The 22,173-nt window shown below is 40.8% G+C and overlaps 1 protein-coding gene across 4 annotated transcripts in view; it reads left to right on the forward strand.

The window, feature by feature from the left end:
- gabra2b (gamma-aminobutyric acid type A receptor subunit alpha2b) overlaps positions 1-22,173 on the forward strand; it is a 154,555-nt gene that overhangs the window by 102,211 nt on the left and 30,171 nt on the right. The window lies entirely within an intron of this gene.

The raw sequence follows: 22,173 nt of genomic DNA on the forward strand, positions 1-22,173 counted from the left end.
TGAAATAGGAAAAATCAGCAAAATAATCCTGGACAGAGTCAACACAAAAATCAAGGACAAAACACCACTCAACCAATGGAGAAATACATTAGCAGTAATCAAATGGTTCAACAACATCCAAGACAAACAACAGCACAACTTTATCTCCTTTGATATCGAAGAATTTTACCCTTCCATCACGCAAGACCTACTGACTCAAGCACTAGACTTCGCCTCAGACTACGACTCAATCACAGGCAACGAAAGAAACATCATCATCCACGCAAAAAACTCCATTCTCATCCACAACAGTACACCATGGCAAAAAAAGAACAATGCAACATTTGACGTCACTATGGGAAGTTTTGACGGAGCAGAAACGTGTGAACTCGTTGGGAGTTTCCTCCTCTCCCAGCTCACCAGCCTCAATCTGAACCTTGGTATTTACCGTGATGACGGACTGGCAGTGTGTCGCGCCTCGCCAAGGAGCAGCGAGAATACCAAGAAGCGCATATGCCAAATTTTCAAAGAGAACGGCCTACGGATCACGATTGAAGCCAACAAGCAAACCGTCAACTTCCTTGACGTCACTTTCAACCTGAGAAATAACAGCTACCAACCATTCACGAAACCCAACACAACACTCCAATACGTGCACCATGACAGTAACCACCCACCCACCACCACGAAAAGAATACCTACCGGAATTAATAAAAGGCTATCGATGCTGTCATCTAGCAAAGCTGAATTTGACCAAGCAACCCCCCCGTACCAAAAAGCCCTTGATGAAAGCGGATACAATTTCACCCTCACCTATGAACCCACGCCAGGAAACCAACCGAAAAAGAACAGAAAACGAAACGACATCATCTGGTACAACCCCCCATACAGCAAAAACGTCTCAACTAACATTGGACACAAATCCCTCAATCTGATTGACAAACACTTTCCCAAAGACAACACCCTAAGAAAAGTATTCAACAAGAACAACATTAAATTGAGCTACAGCTGTATGAACAATATACGACAAATCATCTCAAACCACAACAAAACAATTGCAAATGAGCCGTCGGCCCCCGGACAGAGCGACTCCAAAACCAACAAAGGTTGCAACTGTCGAAAGAAACCTGATTGCCCTCTCAACGGGGGGTGCTTACAAACATCAGTTGTCTACCAATCTAAGGTAACACGCAAGGACATTAACACATCCGACACATATGTAGGATTAACTGAAGGAGAGTTCAAAACCAGATGGAACAATCACAAGGCTTCTTTCAGGAACCAAAACCTGCGGAATACCACAGAACTCAGCAAATACATTTGGGACCTCAAAGACAATAATGTTGAATATTCAATAACATAGCAAATTCTTGCATCCAGCACACCTTACAATAGTGGTAATAAAAGATGCAACCTATGCTTGAAAGAAAAACTGTTTATTATTTACCGACCAGACCTGTCATCCCTCAACAAGCGCAGCGAAATTGTAACAGCATGCCGCCACAGACGGAAACACCTCCTAGGTAACACATGAGCCAATCACCACGCCCCTACACCAGGCTGTACCCACCCACTCTGTGCCCTATATAATCCATGGTATGTGAATGCTCCCATTAAAATCTCCTGATGATTGAGGGAACCCCCCCTCATGAAACAGGCCTGTAGAGATGAAATAGTCTTGTGATTTTTTTCCCACACATACATATATATATATATATATATATATATATATATATATATATATATATATATATATATATATATATATATATATATATGTATATATATACATATATATATACATATATATGTATATATATATATATATATATATATATATATATATATATATATATATATACATATATATGTATATATATATGTATATATATACATATATATATATATATATATATATATATATATATATATATATATATATATATATGTATGTGTGGGAAAAAAATCACAAATATATGTGTATAATATATGTGTAAATAAATGAACACTGAAATTCAAGTATTTCTCTTATTCATATATATATATATATATATATATATATATATATATATATATATATATATATATATATATATGAATAAGAGAAATACTTGAATTTCAGTGTTCATTTATTTACACATATAGAAACACATAACACTCATCTACTCATTGTTGAGTTAAGGGTTGAATTGTCCATCCTTGTTCTATTCTCTGTCACTATTTTTCTAATCATGCTGAACACCCTCTCTGATGATGCATTCTGCTTCGTCTCCTTGTTGTGTGCGCAGTTGTGCACTGCACTCTCTAAAAGCCCTAGATGTTATTGTCACATATGCATGTACAGTAGATGGCAGTATTGTCCTGTTTAAGAGTGTCATAACATTGCTGTTTACGACAGACAAACTGCTTTTCGGTAGACGAAAACGTGACTGCTGTTGTTGTGTGTTGTTGCCGCGCTGGGAGGACGTTAATGAAACTGCCTAACAATAAACACACATAAGAAACCAAGAACTCGCCCTCGATCATTCTACAGTTATAACGTGATTGGGCAGGCACGCTGTTTAAATTGTGGGAAAGCGGACGTGAAAACAGGCTGCCGACACGTCACTCAGGTCCGCATGGAGCTGGAGGGGGCGTGGCCTCCAGCTCCGCCTGAATTTCGGGAGATTTTCGGGAGCAAATTTGTCCCTGGAAGTTTTCGGGAGAGGCGCTGAATTTCGGGAGTCTCCCGGAAAATACGGGAGGGTTGGCAAGTATGCCGCCAGGTATTTACTAGTTTTGTGGGGTTGATGATGTCATCACTGATGACATCAGACTATACCAGGGGTCGGCAACCTTTACCAGTCAAAGAGCCATTTTGACCAGTTTCACAAATTATAGAGAACAATGGGAGCCGCAAAATTTTTTTGAAATTTTAAATGAATTAACATTGCATACAAAGTTTTTTCTTTGCTTTGTGCTATGTATAAACCAGGTGTCTCAGATATGCTGCCCACACCTCTATATGGAAATTGACAGCTGGTGCGGCACGCGGCTTTAAATGGATGGCGCTTGTCAGCGTCATGCGTGCATGCGTACGGTGATGGTACAGCATTTAGCACCCACCACAACCAGCGTGCCTGATCAGCCACACGTTGTATGGGGCTTCTGCTTGCTCACATAGGTGACAGCAATGCATACTTGGTCAACAACCACACAGGTTACACTGACGGTGGCGGTATAAAAAAAAGTTTAACACTCTTACTAATAATGCGCCACACTGTGAACCCACACCAAACAAGAATGACAAACACATTTCGGGAGAACATCTGCACCGTAACACAACATAAACACAACAGGACAAATACCCAGAATCCCATGCGGCCCTAACTCTTCCGGGATACATTATACACCCCCGCTACCAAACCCCGCCCAACTCAACCGACGCACAGAGAGAGAGGGGGGGGGGGGGGGGGTGTATAATGTAGCCCGGAAGAGTCAGGGCTGCATGGGATTCTGGGTGTTTGTTCTGTTGTGTTTATGTTGTGTTAAGGTGCAGATGTTCTCCCGAAATGTGTTTGTCATTCTTGTTTGGTTTTGGTTCAAAGTGTGGCGCATTATTAGTAAGAGTGTTAAAGTTGTTTTATATGGTCACCGTCAGTGTAACCTGTCTAGCTGTTGACCAAGTATGCCTTGCTGTCACGTACGTGTGCAAGCAGAAGATGTATATTGTATAACAAGTGTTGGGCTGGCACTGTTAATACAGATTGAAGAGGGCGCCAAATGTTGTACCATCATGGCACGCCCTTATTATAGCTGTAAGGGTGAAAATCGGTGAATATTATTCCCGAGAGTTTTCTGCGAGAGGCACTGAAATCCGGAAGTCTCACGGGAACATTGGGGGGTTCAGCAAGTAAGCTGCTGAGCCGCATCAGAGTGATCAAAGAGCCGCATGCGGCTCCGGAGCCGCGGGTTGCCGACCCCTGGACTATAACAATTCATAGGAGTTTAGTATGTTTTCTATTTAGTTCATCTTATGTTAGGTCAGAGAAATATGAGGATTAGATAGCCTTAGTATCTTTCGGGTCTTTTATTTCAACACTATGAAGACACACTATTGCAGGCTTACTGTTTTGAGGTGTAGAAATGTTAGATTTAGATTTGTGTTTGTAAACCCACCTATGGGCAACAGTTACGCATTCCGGGTAGTATTGGAAGCCCTATAAAAGAGCAGAAAGGTTGAATGCAATGAGCATTTCGTTGTGAATAAATCAGACGTGCTGAAGGCAAAGCAGATGCTTTTTACTTCATTGATTTGAGTGAGTAGATTTTTTGCCTTGTACCTTTTGATATTTTAAGTTGCTACTTTGATTTATTTTTGTTCAGTTTTACACGTGTTTAGGACATGCTTTGTCAATACACACAGCACGCTTCCAACCAACTGAAAGTCTGCCTTCCTATCTTTTGGCCCAAGCCTCGATGGGGCCATAGCAAAATTTGATTTTGTGGCCCTCTATTACCGATTTTGGGGCCCTCTATTGATTTGAGGGCCTTCAATTTCTGCCAATAATATTGATTCTTGGTTATTCACACACCTACTATAAACTCATTGCGGCTCTGGCACTGTTGTTTACATGATCTCATTGTTAGCCTGGCATGTCTTTACACATGACATGTCAGTTATAAATACATGCTGGTGGCCCAGTTGAGAACATGAATAAGACCAATGCAATAATAACACAAATAATACCAATGAATGAATGCTACAAGAGTGGCCTGGGGTTGAACGTAACAAGTGATAACGCTTTGTATTTACAGTAAAAGTGTCATCTTGTCTCATCAGTCTTGTACATATTAGTCTTAAATTACCTGTTTTTATTTGTAACTATTTGTTACTATTTAATGTTTACATTCTACCGAGAGAGCACAGTCCCAAGTTAAATTCCCTGTGTGTTAAACATAACTGGCCAATAAAGCTGATTCTCATTCGGTTTATTATTTTTGGTAACAAAAACCTGCAACAGCAATGTGCAAAAATAATTTGTAATGCAGGGAAGCAATTGAGTGCAACAATAAAATCACTCATATTTTTACAAAAGTAACAAATTCAATTACACAAAAACAAAAACAATTAAATAAAATATTAAGCAAACACTTAAAGGCCTACTGAAATGCGATTTTCTTATTTAAACGGGGATAGCAGGTCCATTCTATGTGTCATACTTGATCATTTCGCGATATTGCCATATTTTTGCTGAAAGGATTTAGTAGAGAACATTGACGATAAAGTTCGCAACTTTTGGTCGCTGATAAAAAAGCCTTGCCTGTACCGGAAGTAGCAGACGAGTAGCGTGACATCACAGGTTGTGGAGCTCCTCACATCCGCACATTGTTTACAATCATGGCCATCATCAGCGAGAGCGAATCGGACCGAGAAAGCGACGATTTCCCCAATAATTTGAGCGAGGATGAAAGATTTGTGGATGAGGAAAGTGAGAGTGAAGGACTAGAGGGCAGTGGGAGCGATTCAGATAGGGAAGATGCTGTGAGAGGCGGGTGGGACCTGATATTCAGCTGGGAATGACTAAAACAGTAAATAAACACAAGACATATATATACTCTATTAGCCACAACACAACCAGGCTGATATTTAATATGCCACAAATTAATACCGCATAACAAACACCTCCCCCCTCCCGTCCATATAACCCGCCAATAAATGATAAATAAATGGGTTGTACTTGTATAGCGCTTTTCTACCTTCAAGGTACTCAAAGCGCTTTGACACTACTTCCACATTTACCCATTCACACACACATTCACACACTGATGGAGGGAGCTGCCATGCAAGGCGCTAACCAGCACCCATCAGGAGCAAGGGTGAAGTGTCTTGCTCAGGACACAACAGACATGATGAGGTTGGTACCTGGTGGGGATTGAACCAGGGACCCTTGGGTCGCGCACGGCCACTCTTCCACTGCGCCACGCCGTCAATACAACTCAAACACCTGCACAACACACTCAATCCCACAGCCCAAAGTACCGTTCACCTCCCCAAAGTTCATACAGCACATATATTTCCCCAAAGTCCCCAAAGTTACGTACGTGACATGCACATAGCGGCACGCACGTACGGGCAAGCGATCAAATGTTTGGAAGCCGCAGCTGCATGCGTACTCACGGTACCGCGTCTGCGCATCCAACTCAAAATCCTCCTGGTAAGAGTCTCTGTTGTCCCAGTTCTCCACAGGCCAATGGTAAAGCTTCACTGTCATCTTCTGGGAAGGTAAACAATGAAACACCGGCCGTGTTTGTGTTGCTGCAGTCGGCCGCAATACACCGCTTCCCACCTACAGCTTTCTTCTTTGCTGTCTCCATTGTTCATTGAACAAATTGCAAAAGATTTACCAACACAGATTTTCAGAATACTGTGGAATTTTGCGATGAAAACAGACGACTTAATAGCTGGCCACCATGCTGTCCCAAAATGTCCTCTACAATCCGTGACGTCACGCGCTGACGTCATCATACCGAGACGTTTTCAGCAGGATATTTCGCGCGAAATTTAAAATTGCACTTTAGTAAGCTAACCCGGCCGTATTGGCATGTGTTGCAATGTTAAGATTTCATCATTGATATATAAACTATCAGACTGTGTGGTCGGTAGTAGTGGGTTTCAGTAGGCCTTTAAATAATATTAATGAACAGAGTTACCAGAAACAGGGTAACAAAAATGGTTTAAATGCAAATGTAGGTGTGTAATGTAAATACATTTGATATTGAAATCACTACACTAACTTTAGTTTTTTTTTTCATATTATTTATTACAACTATGTGTGCTGGCTCAGAGTGATCTGTGATCACGTTTACACAGATGTATTTACAATTAACCCAGCTGGTTCCCAGGGTGTTGTGATTACGTTAGCCTCTTTAGGCAAATAACGTTACCCAAAGGGTACATTTGGGTTGCTTTTTGGTGGTGCATGTACGTGCAAACGGCAAGCAATTTTTCGGTTCCCGAAATGTTTACATTATACGTTCTTTGAATGTTACCAAATGTTCTGTGATGGCAATACTTTAAGTCTGCAAATTAATTTCATACCAAATTGAAGAGGGAAGTTTGCCGAACATGAAAGAATGCAGTGCCATTTTTCGAGGGCAATCGCCGATAAGCTGTTATATGGATGCGTGCGCACACACTCACACACACACAGCCATGATAGCAGTAATTGCACATAGGCATTCTCCTTTTAGTTTTCTGGCGGCACGTAGACGTTTGCATCAACTTCTGTCTTTTTAACAAATGGGGGAAGGGGGAGTGATGTATGCTGTAAAGCAAGTCAGCACATTTGTAGATTTTTGTGTGGCAGGGTTCCTGCCACCCTCCTCAAAATTGCTTACTGCTAGTGAAAGCGATACAGACCCCCTCAGGTCATGACAGAAGTTTCATTCCACAAGTTGTAAGTCAATGTATCATCCCAAATGTTATGAAAATATGTTATGAAGGTTGAAAAGTTAAATTTTAAAAGTTGATTTATATTAAAACAAATACTAATCAAATATACTGCAAAGGAAGGGACTCATAAAAAACGTCTCCATGACTTTTACTACGGACTTCTTCTGATTGTTTGAGCTTATGATGCATCATCTGACAACTGGTGGTGGAAAAGTGTATTAAACTGAGTATTGCTGCAGCCCCAACTTGACCACAGCTGAGAAACAAAATCACTTTATAAATTACACTTAAAACATGTGATCGGTATGAGCCAATCTCACTCATGGATGGGTGATCAGTATCCGAATCAGCAGCATACAATTCTGATGGGAATTACCACAATATTAATGGTGTTTGATTTGGCATGAACAGAAAGAGTTAAGAAATAAAGGATGCACTTAAAATGTTTATCAAACACTTTTAGCATTATGATCATGTTTTTATAAACAAACATGTAGTCACATAAATGAGGACCTGTCAATCCATTTATGGTATAAATCTGCTACCTCTTAAGGCCCAAGCTGTTTGTTTACATGCTTTTTTTTATTTCTCTTTGTTATTTGGGCTTATTGGACCCTAATTAGAATAAAAACTAAGAATCATCTTTTGTTATGATATACTTAGTCCAGAAGTACACAACCTTCATGTTTCTTGACATTGTCACAGGGTGTAGGTGACGAACCCCAAGATGCAGAGAAGGCAGGCTTGGTAAAAGAAAACATGGTTTAATGTCCAAAAATATAAAGAAAAAACACAAACCAGGAACTAGGAACAGGAAACAGGATGCCAGGGAAACAGGAACTGGAAGACGAGGAACAAAAAGACAGCAAGCTACAAACAGCTACAGAATATAGCTTACCGCTACCGCATTCAGCTACACTGACATCAACAAGTAGAAATGACATGACAGGTAGTAGCTCTAACGACAGGTAGTGATGATATCGACAGGTAGACACTACAATAATCCAGCGCAGAGTGGAGGACAAAGCCGGTTTAAATAGCAGCTGGCTGATTGACACCAGGTATGGCCCGGTGCCAATCAGCCACAGCTGAGGAAAAAAAGCACTCAGGGAGATAATCAGGAAATTACCAAAATAAGAGTGCTGACAGGAAACAAAGACAAAACGCAGAAGAAAAACTAAAACATGGCCAAACTGTCAGGAACAAGCCTGACAGACATGCTAATTCTTATTTTTACACTTTTTTTCCCCAAATTCCATTGTATGTTATACTCTTCTGACACCACCAGATGGCAGTATAAGTGTCCACATAAGCGGCCATAAGACCCCAATTCAGTAGTGTACACAATTTTGGAAATAAGCGCTAAAAGGTGCTGTCCACGCATGTGGCCACTAAGCCTTTAGAGATTTTAAGATGGGAGTGCTTCTTGTTAAAGGTAAATGAAATATATCTGTTGACCAGCCTAGACACCGCTCATGCTGCGTAAAGCACTCGCAGAGTTTGCTCATCGCTTGACTTAAATGAGTTTAATACTCTTAAAATGTATTTATCATACTATCTTCAAATTCAAATAATATCCGGCAGAACAAACAAAAATCAATACAATGTGTGGCAAAGTCACAAATTCATGCAGCAATGAGGAAGTGAAAGTACAAAGTTGTTTTGTTTGTTTTGGGGCGGCATGGCGTAGTGGGTAGAGCAACCGTGCCAGAAACCTGAGGGTTGCAGGTTCGCTCCCCGCCTCTTACCATCCAAAAATCGCTGCCGTTGTGTCCTTGGGCGGGACACTTCACCCTTTGCCCCCGGTGCCACTCACACCGGTGAATTGAATGATGAATGATAGGTGGTGGTCGGAGGGGCCGTTGGCGCAAATTGCAGCCACGCTTCCGTCAGTCTACCCCAGGGCAGCTGTGGCTATGAAAGTAGCTTACCACCACCAGGTGTGAATGTTTGATGGGTTCTACATGTAAAGCGACTTTGGGTACTTAGAAAAGCGCTATATAAATCACAGTTATTATTATTATTATTATTGTTTTTGGGATGGAAATTATGTTTTAGAGGGATTGCAGTTTGTCGTTAAAGCCATTTTACAATGTGAATTTTTAGTTTTCTTAAGAAAGTAGTGCAGTAGATCTGAGAGCATGTGTGAGTCTCAAGACAGCATTGATCTAAATTTAGCAATATTATGTTGTGGCGGAAACAGGATGGAAGCAAGCGAGAGTTATCACTGCCGAGAGATCACTGATGCTTTTCATGTTTGCACGTTGAGTTGTCAGAGAGGAAATGTGTATTAAGACCCAATTGTGTGTCTCATTCACTTATTGTGCGTTTCTCCCCCGTGTCTTTCTTCTTGCGTCACCGTGTGAAAAGTAGCCTTTTTACGCATGGATTTTAATTTTCAATACAGACCTGCCAACATGAAAGCATTTTACTATGGCTATCTTTGATTAAGGACTTTTATAATCAAGTCTGATTGCGATTTTTGTTATACTAGCCATAGCACAGCTAATGGGGATTCCCACAAATAAACATAACTCATGTGCGACCAAATAAGCTAAACACTCAGATAATAAACAAAGTAGAGATTGGATGGTTTAGTGAGGTACTCGGATTGGTCCCACCGGCATCGGTTTTGGCTCTGGTGGAGAGTCGAGAATACAAGGAAGTAAACATAACCAGGTTTCTTGAACTTGCAGAAGGATCATTACTAGAGTTGGGAACAAATGATCCATTCTCTGAAGCATCACGATTAAAACCTGGGCTTTTTGTGAATGAATGGACCAAATGTCCAAATATCGATTTTTTTACTTATGTTAAATAAAGTAATACGGACGGTCAAAAAATGCGGCATTAATGCAAATGTTTTCTAAATGTAAGTTCCAAGTTTGGTTATAACAAACCATGGGGAAACTTTTAGCTAACCTTCTTTTAACATTAATTGTTAGCCAATGTTAATTTCATTGCCTAATTATTTTCATCTTAGTTATTGTCAACAACCTATTTACCCCTGAAGAAAATTAGACAATAGTGAATCAGAACAAATGCATTTTGACGATAACAAAATTAACTGACATTTTACTCTACGAATAAAAAGAAAACAAAATTTAACTGAAATGAAATCCAGTCATATCTCGTCTTATAAGTAGGCGGGACAAGTTCGGAATATATCCAAATACAATTCTTTAACAGTGGCCTTGTGGTTAGAGTGTCCGCCTTGAGATCGGTAGGTCATGAGTTCAAACCCCGGCCGAGTCATACCAAAGACTATAAAAATGGGACCCATTGGCTCCCTGCTTGGCACTCAGCATCAAGGGTTGGAGTTGGGGGTTGAATCACCAAAAATGATTCCTGGGTGCGGCCACCGCTGCTGCTTACTGCTCCCCTTACCTCTCAGGGGGTGGAACAAGGGGATGGGTCAAATGTAGAGGGTATTTTCACCACACCTAGTGTGTGTGTGTGACTATCAGTGGTACTTTAACTTTTAACTCTTTAACAGTGCACTTATGAACCGGGAGTTAGTTATGAAGGGGAGCCAATCAGATGCTTTTTTTGTGATATAAGGAAGTTGCATTTCTCACTGCCAAAACAATAATGTATGGATTTAACATGTTCCACATCGTAATATGTCTACACCTGAGAGAAAGTGAGGAAGATACATATGATGCTATATGATGCCATCAGCAGGAGCATCTACTCAACTCTAAGTTAAAACTAATTTTGCTGTATTACTTATTTACAAAAAATGATCATGTAATTATCTCTGTCTCAAAAAAGGTGTATGTAATGGTAAATATAAAAGCATGACAACTTATTTTGTGGTTCTACTGCCTTTGGAAAACAGCCATAGTTATTTTTCATCCACATGTCCTGCCGTGTGGCGGTGACGTTGCTGAGCCTGTTATGATCCGCTGCCCGGATCATATTCTGTTTGTTTTCAAGTCACTTGTGTTTTCAGCACCTCTTGAGTTTGTTTGTTTCTGTTGCCATGACTGCAGATTACAGTCACCTGCCTCTGGTTAGTGTTCCGGACGCGCACCTGTTGCCCGGGCACTAATCAGAGGGCTATTTAGTTTATGCGCTGGCCTCACTCGGTCTGTTGGTCTTGTTCGCTCCCATGCAACAAGTTACACTCTTGGTTTCGCTCATAGTCTGCATTTTTGATATTAGCATCTTTTGGCTACCCTTTTGTTTTCCGTGCCGTGGGCATTGCGCAGCATATTTTGTTCTGCAACTAGAATAAATAATTTATTCTCACCTACAAGCCGCTTCCTGACATCCCTCTGCATCTTGAAAAGACGACCTCCGGCATCACAATGCCACGCAAGCGTAACAGAGCCGACGCATTTGTACGTCAAAATGCTCACACCGAGCGCATACAATCATAATAATCGTCCAAAGGAATAATGACAAAATAACAACAAGTCTGCGGGTAATAAAACAGGTGCGTGGAACGCAATATGAAAGTATTTGGGCTTCAGAACTGTCAATAAAGATGATGCTTTAAACACGGAAGTGCTGCGCTGCTTTAGAACATGCCTCACCAAATGTGTCAAAACAGCATTACCACCGTTGTTTCAAATGTATGGAAACATTTAAATAACAAACATCCAGACCGGCACAAAGAGTTAAAGCGTGGCAGGTAATATTGTTCACAGCCTCCCCCGTGCACATATACAGTAGATAGGGGACACGCATACAGCTGGTTGGCTTGTTGAAAATTATTAGACCAGTCCAAACCACCCATGTAATTTAAAATAATGCAAGTGATTTGACTTAATGTCATAACAAATTCCCACTTTTTTATTTGTGTTTTATCTTTAAAACAATGTGTTTAACTACTTGTCTTATCTGTGTATTTGTAGCCTAGTTTTCAGTGTTTACTAATTATTGCATTAGTCTTAAAGCACAGGTCAAAATTAGGGCTGCAACAACTAATCGATTAAAATCGATTATAAAAATAGTTGCCGATTAATTTAGTCATCGATTCGTTGGAACTATGCTATGCGCATGCGCGGAGGCTTTTTAATTTTTTTTAATAAACCTTTATTTATAAACTGCAACATTTACAAACAGCCGAGAAACAATAATCAAAATAAGTCTAAAAACAGTACAAAACAGCGCCAGGGCGGTGCTGAGGCTACGTCTCATGAGGCGGAGGTAAGCTAGCCAATGATGTGTCATGTGCAGCTCACGTGACGACGCCGTCTCCTTTGCTGGAAACATTCGAAAAATGGCGCAGGAAATAGTACGGATAGTTCAGCGGATAAACATCTTGAGGTTATTGCTTCAATGGAGAAAAGTGTACGACCTAAGTCGTCAAAAGTGTGGGAACACTTTACTTTAAAGACTTCAAAGAAGACCGTTTCCTGCAAAATGGCACGGAAGTACAACATTGCTTCAGGAGCACCTGAAAAGGAAACATGTTGGAGCTATGGATGAAGGGAACTCACAGTACGTAACTTTTTAAGTCCATAGTGGCAACAGGCATGCATGAGTTCAGCTTTTTTGTGAGTAACGTTAACGTTATGCCTTTGTTGCAACGCGGTGCTGATAATGTGTCTCCGGCACATTTGACTCCGTTTTGAGAGAGAAAACGCACGGTTACCAATTTCGAAATAAACAGAACAGACAGAAATATCTCAGGTTCGTTTCATAATGGATCAATGTAGCCGGGCCCGATAAAGCTATATAAATATATTTAGATTTGAGTGACGCTTTAGTAAAACTAAAGGTTATGAAGGTGCTGGAATATTTCATGCTATTATTCAGAGGCAGCCTAAAATGAACCCTTTATTATTCACAACAGAAACGTGTACAATATCTGATTCAGTTCTGATCTGATGAGTTACATTTCTGTGTTATTATTGGTGTATGCTGCACCCCCAATGTCCAGAACATGGTGCCAGTATGCTGGGTTTTTTTTCCAATAAAATACTGGAAAGGTTAGAAATGTAGTTTGTCTCTTTTATCCGATTATTAATCGATTAATCGATTTAATAATCGTCAGATTAATCGATTATGAAATGAATCGTTAGTTGCAGCCCTAGTCAAAATTGGCATCCATAAATCATGAAGCATTTAATACAATAAAGCTTCCTATTCTATTCTAAACTAATTGTAGATTAAGGCATGCTTTATCTAATATATAAAATAATTATAAACTGTTATTTGAGTGCAATAGAAAAAGCCCATGTGTTTGATGCGCATTTTAATTTTAATTCTAATATTGTTCTTTGGGTGCAATAAGAACCATATGTTTAAGCATAAGTTTTATCATAAATGTCCTGTTAAAATGAAGCCAATAATTAAATTTTTTGTGTTGTCCTTTATTTTGAAAAGTATCAAAAATGTATTGAAATACAAATCGATATACATTTTGGTACCAAAATATTGCAATTCTAGGTGGGTCGTATGTGCAAACGTAACTATGTTGTCGCTTACGTGCCCGGATGTAAACTATGCAGTGACGTAGCAAGTGGTGTCCAAATTATTAGGGAAGATTACAAAGCTCTACTTTTTTTTTTTTTTTACCGTATTTTCCGCACCATAAGGCGCCCTGGGTTATAAGCCGCGCCTTCAATGAACGGCATATTTCAAAACTTTGTCCACCTATAAGCCGCCCCGTGTTATAAGCCGCATCTAACTGCGCTAAAGGAATGTCAAAAAAACAGTCAGATAGGTCAGTCAAACTTTAATAATATATTAAAAACCAGCGTGATGTGGGCGCGCATGGAGTCGTATATCAACATGGACGGAGCTGCGTGAAAAAAGCCACCCGGCCTCTTCGCGTAAACTTACCTTAACCACTCACTCATCTTTTTTTCATCCATCCATCCTTTCGAGTTAGCTTTTATGATGACGCCGGCTGGAAAGGTCTCTTTTGGCAAGGTCTTCCTTTTGAATATCACCATGGGTGGAAGTTTCTGGCCATTAGCATGGCAAGCTAGAACCACAGTGAAGGATGACTTCTCATTCCCTGTGGTGCGAATATTCACCGTACGTGCTCCCGTTGTATCCACAGTGCGGTTCACAGGAATATCAAAAGTCAGTGGAACCTCGTCCATGTTGATAATGTTCTCTGGCCGGATCTTTTTTTCAGCTATCTTGTTTTTACAATATGCACGGAAAGTAGCCAGCTTTTCTTGAAAGTCTTTAGGCAGTTGCTGTGAAATAGTAGTCCGTGTGCGGATGGAGAGATTGCGTCTTGGAAACCTGTCGCTTAGTAGGAGCCATTTTGTGGTCTTTACAGATGTAAACACACAAAGGAAATGAAACGTAATATCCGCGCGCTTCTTCTTCGTCTCCGCGGGCGGGTGGTTGCTTACAGTAGAAGAAGAAGCGCTTCCTGTTCTATGGGGGCGGGTGCTTACCTTGGCGGTTGCTTGCGTAGAAGAAGAAGCACTGCCTCTTCTACGGGGAAAAAAGATGGCGGCTGTTTACCGTAGTTGCGAGACCGAAACTTTATGAAAATGAATCTTAATATTAATCCATATATAAAGCGCACCGGGTTATAAGCCGCACTGTCAGCTTTTGAGTAAATTTGTGGTTTTTAGGTGCGGCTAATAGTGCGGAAAATACGGTACTTCATTTCGAGGGTGGAGTGGTAGTGGGCGAGGGCTAGTGGTAGTGAGTGAGGGGGTGTATTGAGATTGGACCTTAGTCACGGTTGTTCAGTTGTCTTGTTTAGAAGCAAATCCTGCACCACTCTTGCCCAAGTGTATCAGTTAGCAGTATAACGTGATTCCCCAGCGACTGCCTTCCTCTATCAAGGGAATCCCTGCATCAATTTCATTCAGTCAGAATATTCTTTCATGCACTAAATGCCCCCATCAAGGTTAAGTGGTGTATGATGCCTTCATAGGAGGCAAAATGCCTGCCAGTGACTTTCTTTGCTTGAACTAGTCGCTCTACATTATCTGATTGGCTGACTCTAAATGAATCATTCATTAGTGGTGTGTCAGTGTTTGATGTAGCGTACTTGCAAACTAGGTCATTTGGCACGATGGAATGTGCTCTTGGGCTTCACTGGGACGGACATCTTGCACGCGCATGTGAGCGTAGCAGCGCACGCTTACGAAGTTCCTACGATTCCGCCAGTCGTGCCCTAGTTGTTATTTTCAAGTGCAATGTTGTACACTCGTGTGTTACACCCAACACATGTATCAGAAGTGTGCTAAATGGACTCGTACGGTTTCATCTTCGCAGTTTGGTTAACAGAGGATTGTGACATTTCACGTTGTAAATAATAGAAGGATGGGACTTGTGGAGGTGCCAAAGTCTTGGTTGTCTGTGTTGTGCCTCACTGCGGTAGTGTCATGATTTACTGTAACACTACCAAGATTCAACCATGTTTGTTTTATTGCAAGGTCAAACTCAAATATGAAAAGTTCCATCCAAAGACAACACCATAATGATTATGGGAGAACTTTCAACAGTTAGCATGCTAGCCGGATAGGGTTAACCAAATATACACCTCTCACGTGTATACCTGCAACATGAGTACAACAAAGCTAGCATGCCAACATGCTAACATTAGCATGCTAACAGTTAGCATACATGACCTAAAATATTTGACTCTGAAGTGTATACCTGCAAAATTTGCCAAAATGTTATCATGCTAACCTTAACATGCTAGCAATTGACTAACTAGCAAGGACAATTTTTTACTTTGGAACCGTTTTAAGTCGGTGGAGAAATGTGAAATTAGGAACACTTTTTGTTAGAGAATAAGTCAGACAGAAAAGTGGGAAATCCGGGATTTTTTTTGGACATCCAAAAATAGATAGCTTAAATGTCTGAATAAATTGTTTTGATGAAAAAATTCCCACTAGGGAACACACCCAACATGGCTGCCTTAAAGGGGAACATTATCACAATTTCAAAAGGGTTAAAACCATTAAAAATCAGTTCCCAGTGGCTTATTTTTTTTTTTTAAGTTTTTTTCAAAATTTTACCCATCACGCAATATCCCTAAAAAAAGCTTCAAAGTGCCTGATTTTAACCATCGTTATATACACCCGTCCATTTTCCTGTGACGTCACATAGTGATGCCAACACAAACAAACATGGCGCATAGAACAGCAAGCTATAGCGACATTAGCTCGGATTCAGACTCGGATTTCAGCGGCTTAAGCGATTCAACAGATGACGCATGTATTGAAACGGATGGTTGTAGTGTGGAGGCAGGTAGCGAAAACGAAATTGAAGAAGAAACTGAAGCTATTGAGCCATATCGGTTTGAACCGTATGCAAGCGAAACCGAAGAAAACGACACGACAGCCAGCGACACGGGAGAAAGCGAGGACGAATTCGGCGATCGCCTTCTAACCAACGATTGGTATGTGTTTGTTTGGCATTAAAGGAAACTAACAACTATGAACTAGGTTTGCAGCATATGAAATACATTTGGCAACAACATGCACTTTGAGAGTGCAGACAGCCCAGTTTTTATCAATTAATATATTCTGTAGACATACCCTCATCCGCGCTCTTTTCCTGAAAGCTGATCTGTCCAGTTTTGGAGTTGATGTCAGCTGGCCAGGGAAGCTAGGGTCGATATTCTTCTCTTGATCATCTTCGGTGGCATAAGGGACGGTGTGAGCCAAGACATCCAGGGGGTTTAGCTCACTCGTCTGCGGGAACAAACTGCCGCCATTGCTTGCCGTGCTACCGAGGTCCTTTGTCCCTGAATTGCTCACACACTCCGGCAGATTCAATGGGGGTCTGGCGGCAGATTTCTTTGACTTTATCGTTGGAAATGCATCTGCTTTGAGTGTCGTAGGATATCCACACATTCTTGCCATCTCTGTCGTAGCATAGCTTTCGTCGGTAAAGTGTGCGGAACAAACGTCCAATTTCTTGCCACTTTCGCATCTTTGGGCCACTGGTGCAACTTGAATCCGTCCCTGTTCGTGTTGTTACACCCTCCGACAACACACCGACGAGGCATGATGTCTCCAAGGTACGGAAAACAGTCGAAAAAACGGAAAATAACAGAGCTGATTTGACTCGGTGTTTGTAATGTGTTTGAGAAAATGGCGGATTGCTTCCTGATGTGACGTCATGTTGTGACGTCATCGCTCCGAGAGCGAATAATAGAAAGGCGTTTAATTCGCCAAAATTCACCCATTTAGAGTTCGGAAATCGGTTAAAAAAATATATGGTCTTTTTGCTGCAAGATCAAGGTATATATTGACGCTTACATAGGTCTGGTGATAATGTTCCCCTTTAAGATGGCATTGCTGCACGCCGCAGGGGACTGTGACAATGTCAAGGAAAATTTGCTCAAATATTTTTATTGGTGATGGAGCAGGAAGGGGCTAGAGATAAGTTTGCTGTTAAAATTCATATGAAGAACCCGGCGGTTCATTAATTTACATTTTACATGCGCCTCTTCACACAAAATTGGGCCCCCACAGCTTGTGGAGCCCTACGCAGACCGTGTGATATCGTATATGAAGGTGCAGCCATGTGAATGAAGAATATTTTTATTATTGTGTGGTGCATAAAACGTGGTATCGATTTAAAAGGCAGGATAGTATTATAATACTATAATCAGAATAAAATCAATCAATCAATTAATCAAAATTTAAATAGCCCTTAATCACAAATGCCTCAAATTTTATGGTTGATTAACAAAATAATTTGTGAACAAAACATACATTCCAAATATTATAATAAAGATAAAAATAGAAAAATATAATATTGCCCTTCGTTACATATGATTGTTTGATAAAAATAAAAATTTAATTAATTCAATTCCACAAATAAAATAAAAAACAGTGCAAAAATAAATAAACGAAAGCAAAAACTACCGTTCTGTACTGAACTGTTCATTATCTTTATGGACAGAATTTATAGGCGCAGTCAGGGTGTGGAGGGTTTCCAGTTTGGTGGCCAAAGGATTGCATCTCTGCTGTTTGCTGATGATGTGGTCCTGTTGGCTTCGTCAGGCTGGGAACTTCAGCGTTCACTGGGGTGCTTTGCAGCCGAGTGTGAAGATGCCGGGATGAGCATCAGAATCTCCCAATCTGAGGCTGTGGTTCTCAGTCGGAAAAGGGTGGACTGCACTCCTCAAGTGAAGTTCTCCCACAAGTGGAGGAGTTCAAGTATCTCGGGGTCTTGTTCACGAATGAGGGACGAATGGAACGTGAGATTGACAGATGGATTGGTGCAGCGTCTGCAGTGATGCAGTTACTGCACCAGACTGTTGTGGTAAGGAAGGAGCTGAGCTAGAAGGCGAAGCTCTCGACTTACTGGTCAGTCTAGGTTCCTATGGTCACAAGCTTTGGGTAATTACAGAAAAAACAAGGTTGCGAATACAAGCAGCAAAAATTAGTTTCCTCCGCAGGATGTCTGGGATCACCCTCAGAGATAGGGTGAGTAGCTCGGTCATCCGGGAGAGACTCAGAGTAGAACCGCTGCTCCTTCACGTCGAGAGGAGCCAGCTGAGATGGCTCGGGCATCTACCACGGATGCCTCCTGGACGCCTACCTAGTGAGGTGTTTCGGGCATGTCCAGCCAGGAGGAGGCGTCAGGGCAGACATAGGACACGGTGGAGGGACTATGTCTCACAGCTTGCCTAGGAACCCCTCGGTGTCCCCTTTGTGGAATGAGAGAAGGTGGCCAGGGACAGGGAAGTCTGGGCATCTCTGTTTAGACTGCTGCCCTGGACTCAGATAAGTGGCAAAAAATGGATGAATGGATGGAAAAATTAGTGTTGGGTCGCATTTAAATCCGTTGGCTTTTTGTCCCTAAAGCCCTCCTGTGTCAAATACCTATTATAAAGATTTTTTTTCCAATTCTCTAATATAATTCAAATATGACAATATCAATAATGAAATAGGGTTGTCCCGATACCAATATTTTGGTACCGGTGCCAAAATGTATATCGATACTTTTCTAAATGAAGGGCACCACAAAAAATGGCATTATGGGCTATATTTTAACAACAAATCTTACGGTACATTAAACATATGTTTCTTATTGCAATCGAAGAACAATTTTGTCCTTAAATAAAATAGTGAACTTACTAGACAACTTGTCTTTTAGTAGTAAACAAACAAAGGCTCCTAATTTAGTGTGCTGACATATGCAGTAGTATATTGTGTCATTTCTCATTCTATTATTTTGTCAAAATTATAAAGAACAAGTTGTAAAAATGGATTATTAATCCACTTGTTAATTTACTGTTAATATCTGGTTATTTTCGGTTTTAACATGTTCTATCTACACTTCTATTAAAATGTAATAATCACTTATTCTTCTGTTGTTTGGATGCTTTACATTAGTTTTAGAGGATACCACAAATTTAGGTATCAATCCGATACCAAGTAGTTACAGGATCATACATTGGTCATATTCAAAGTCCTCAAGTGTCCAGGGACGTATTTCTTGAGTTTATAAACATAATGTGAATTTTTTAAAACAAAAAAAAGATATTGTGACGATAAAAAATATAGATGTAATCATAGTAGTATCGACTAGATACGCTATTGTACTTGGTATCATTACAATTCATGTCCGTTAAAATTTTTTATAATAAAATAAATTGGTAACCCATCCATGCATTTTCTACCGCTTATTCCCTTTGGGGTCGCGGGGGCGCTGGAGCCTATCTCAGCTACAATCGGGCAGAAGGCGGGGTACACCCTGGACAAATCGCCACCTCATCGCAGGGCCAACACAGATAGACAGACAACATTCACACTCACATCCACACACGAGGGCCAATTTAGTGTTGCCAATCAACCTATCCCCAGGTGCATGTTTTTGGAGGTGGGAGGAAGCCGGAGTACCCGGAGGGAACCCACACAGTCATGGGGAGGACATGCAAACTCCACACAGAAAGATCCCGAGCCCGGGATTGAACCCAAGACTACTCAGGACCTTCGTATTGTGAGGCAGATGCACTAACCCCTCTTCCACCGTGCTGCCCTAAATTGGGAACCGATACTTCTCAAACAGAGTATAGTACCGTTTTTGATTCATTAGTACCGCGATACTATACTAGTACTGGTATATTGACAACCCTATAATGAAACAATATTAAAGGGCAACTGCACTTTTTCGGAATTGAAATCATTCACAATCCTTATGTAAGACAAAAACACATGTGGGTTTTTTATGCATTTTAAATTGTAAATACTTGCAATTAAAAGTCTGCTTACAATGGAGCCTATGGGAGTCGCTCTATTCTGACTATAAAGAGCTTAAAAAACATCTAAACACTTCCATTAAGGTTTTATATACATGATGAAAGTATATATGTAATGTAGTAACAGGCACATTTATAATAACATTTGATATTTAAGTATTTTGATCATTTTAAGCATAGGCGGCACATTCATTACAAAAACACATCTCAACGTTTGCTTTTTTTACCCAACAACGTTACTGATTATTACTCACTGCAGACTTCATGAGAGCCAACAAAGATAATAAATCATCACTTACTGTACAAGGTCTGCTGTCATTAGGATGCCGACTGATAGAATGTTGTTATATTCCCGTTTAGATGAAGAATGGCTCGTAATCCTCGCAAAGAAAAGGGGGGTGGAACCAAGCGTCTTTTCGTGTCTTTATCTCCATTCCCGGGTCAAAATTGTACCAACTTGTCGGATTATGTCCTCATCCTTCTACTATCCAGGTGAGAGGCATGATTTATGATCTAGAATAAACTTTCATGAGCTCAGAGGTGAGAAAGCAGCTCACCAGCTTCTGATGTCAATATAGTTACACAAGCTAGTGATCACTGTGCCGCTATAAATAGTTTGTCTGCGTTAGCACTTATAATAACAATATCACTAATACTTGGTTAATATATTTAAGTAATGATATGTAAATGGAGTATTGTTGCCAGTTTTCAGATGTTCTTTATTGGGTTTCATTGGCGAAATAGAGAACCTCCCAATGGCTCCATTGTAAGTAGATTTTTATCAATGTTTATTTACGAGAACGATAGGCATACTTGCCAACCTTGAGACCTCCGATTTCGGGAGGTGGGGGGGCGTGGTCGGGGGTGGGGCGGGGGGCGTTGTTGGGGGCGGGGACGTGGTTGGGGGCGTGGTTAAGAGGGGAGGAGTACATTTACAGCTAGAATTCACCAAGTCATGTATTTCATTTATATATATATATATATATATATATATATATATATATGTATATATATATATATATATATATATATATGAACACCCTCTCTGATGATGCATTGCTGTGTGGCACGCACAAAAGTGCTTTCATCAAATGCACTAGAGTCTGGAATCTTCCATCTCTCCCTAGCATGGCCCAAAACCGGTCAATCTTTGCTTCCTGAGGAAGATCTTCACTGCCAAGCACTTGGTAGTCCACTACTTCTTCCCGGAGGCTATCCAGGTCCAATCGCAGCTGCGGCTTGGAACTTACAAGCATATTTCTTCATCTTACTCGGCGTCGCCACGGCTGTATCTTCCTCGTTCTTCTGCTTCGTCTCCTTGTTGTGTGCGCAGTTGTGCACTGCACTCTCTAAAAGCCCTAGATGTTATTGTCACATATGCATGTACAGTAGATGGCAGTATTGTCCTGTTTAAGAGTGTCACAACATTGCTGTTTAGGGCAGACAAACTGCTTTACGGTACACGAAAACGTGACTGCTGTTGTTGTGTGTTGTTACCGCGCTTGGAGGACGTTAATGAAACTGCCTAACAATAAACCCACATAAGAAACCAAGAACTCGCCCTCCATCATTCTACAGTTATAACGTCATTGGTCAGGCACGC

Source organism: Nerophis lumbriciformis, linkage group LG34, assembly GCF_033978685.3.
Source record: "Nerophis lumbriciformis linkage group LG34, RoL_Nlum_v2.1, whole genome shotgun sequence".
NCBI lineage: Eukaryota > Metazoa > Chordata > Actinopteri > Syngnathiformes > Syngnathidae > Nerophis > Nerophis lumbriciformis.